This window comes from Arachis duranensis, chromosome 3 (assembly GCF_000817695.3).
Source record: "Arachis duranensis cultivar V14167 chromosome 3, aradu.V14167.gnm2.J7QH, whole genome shotgun sequence".
Taxonomy (NCBI): Eukaryota; Viridiplantae; Streptophyta; class Magnoliopsida; order Fabales; family Fabaceae; genus Arachis; species Arachis duranensis.
Genome location: NC_029774.3, coordinates 25,840,895 through 25,842,816, shown reverse-complemented (window position 1 = coordinate 25,842,816; position 1,922 = coordinate 25,840,895). Strand labels below are relative to the sequence as shown.

The window sequence follows — 1,922 nt, the reverse complement described above, 5'->3', positions numbered from 1 at the left end:
ATCAATTTTAATTTTAAAAATAAAATCTTTTTCAACCATATCTTTTCAATCATATCTTTTTAATCATATCTTTTTCAAATCATATCTTTGCAAAAAATTTGATTTCAAAATCTTTTCTAACATTCTTATCTTTCCAAAATTGATTTTCAAATCTTTTTCAACTAACTAATTGACTTTTTGTCTATTTCTTATCTCTTTCAAAACCACCTAATTACTTTTCTCTCTCTAATTTTCGAAAATTCCTCACCCTTTTTCAAAATTCTTTTTAATTAACTAATTGTTTCAAATTTTAATTTTAATTTTATTTCTTCTCTTAATTTTCAAAAATCACTAACCAATTTTTCAAAAATAATATTCGAATTCCCCCTCTCTCTAATCTCTTTCTATTTATTTATTCATTTACTAACACTTCTCTTCATCTAAAAATTTGAACCGTCTCTTCTCCTTTGTGTTCGAATTTTTTTCTCATCCTTCTTCTATTCTTTTCTTCTTCTACTCACATAAAGGAATCTCTATACTGTGACATAAAGGATTCTTCTTTCTTTTCTATTTTCTTCTTTTTCATATGAGCAGGAGTAAGGACAAGGAGATTCTTGTTGAAGCAGATCCTGAACCTAAAAAGACCCTGAAGAAGAAGCTAAGAGAAGTTAAAGCACAACAAATCAGAGAAAACCTTACAGAGAATCTTGAAAAAGAAGACATGGCCGAACCCAATAACAATGGTGGAGGCGCTAGGAGGATGCTTAGTAATTATACTACACCTACTTCCAATTTTTATGGAAGAAGCATCTCAATCCCTACCATTGGAGCAAACAATTTTGAGATGAAGCCTCAACAAGTTGCTCTAATGCAACAGAACTGCAAGTTTCATGGACTTCCATCAGAAGATCCCTATCAGTTTTTAACTAAATTCTTGCAGATCTGTGATACTGTTAAGACTAATGGAGTAGATCCTGAAGTCTACAGGCTCATGCTTTTCTCTTTTGCTGTAAGAGACAGAGCTAGAACATGGTTGGACTCTCAACCTAAAAATAGCCTGGACTCTTGGGATAAGCTGGTCACGGCCTTCTTGGCCAAGTTCTTTCCTCCTCAAAAGCTGAGCAAGCTCAGAGTGGATGTTCAGACCTTCAAGCAAAAAGATGGTGAATCCCTCTATGAAGCTTGGGAAAGATACAAGCAGTTGACCAAAAAGTGTCCTTCTGACATGCTTTCAGAGTGGACCATTTTGGATATATTCTATGATGGTCTATCTGAGTTCTCTAAGATGTCACTGGACCATTCTGCAGGTGAATCCATTCACCTAAAAAAAATGCCTGCAGAAGCTCAAGAACTCATTGACATGGTTGCAAATAACCAATTCATGTACACCTCTGAGAGGAATCTTGTGAGTAATGGGACGCCTCAGAAGAGGGGAGTTCTTGAAATTGATGCTCTGAATGCCATACTGGCTCAGAACAAAATGTTGACTCAGCAAGTCAACATGATTTCTCAGAGTCTAAATGGATGGCAAAATGCATCCAACAGTTCTAAAGAGGCATCTTCTGAAGAAGAAGCTTATGATACTGAGGACCCTGCAATGGCAGAGGTGAATTACATGGGTGAAACCTATGAAAACACCTATAATTCCTCATGGAGAAATCATCCAAATTTCTCATGGAAGGATCAACAAAAGCCTCAACAAGGTTTTAATAATGGTGGAAGAAACAAGCTTAGCAATAGCAAGCCTTTTCCATCATCTTTTCAGCAACAGACAGAGAATTCTGAGCAGAGCCCCTCTAACTTAGCAAACATAGTCTCTGATCTATCTAAGGCCACTTTAAGTTTCATGAATGAAACAAGGTCCTCCATTAGAAACTTGGAGGCACAAGTGGGACAGCTGAGTAAGAAAATCACTGAAACTCCTCCTAGTACTCTCCTAAGCA

At 36.1% G+C, this 1,922-nt stretch overlaps 1 non-coding gene across 1 annotated transcript; it reads right to left on the bottom strand.

Moving 5' to 3' along the window:
* Nucleotides 1-1,102: 1,102 nt before the first annotated feature.
* LOC127746009 (small nucleolar RNA R71) lies at nucleotides 1,103-1,206 on the bottom strand. The gene has a single exon (XR_008007630.1). It is a non-coding gene; the product is annotated as a small nucleolar RNA R71 (small nucleolar RNA).
* Nucleotides 1,207-1,922: the final 716 nt, after the last annotated feature.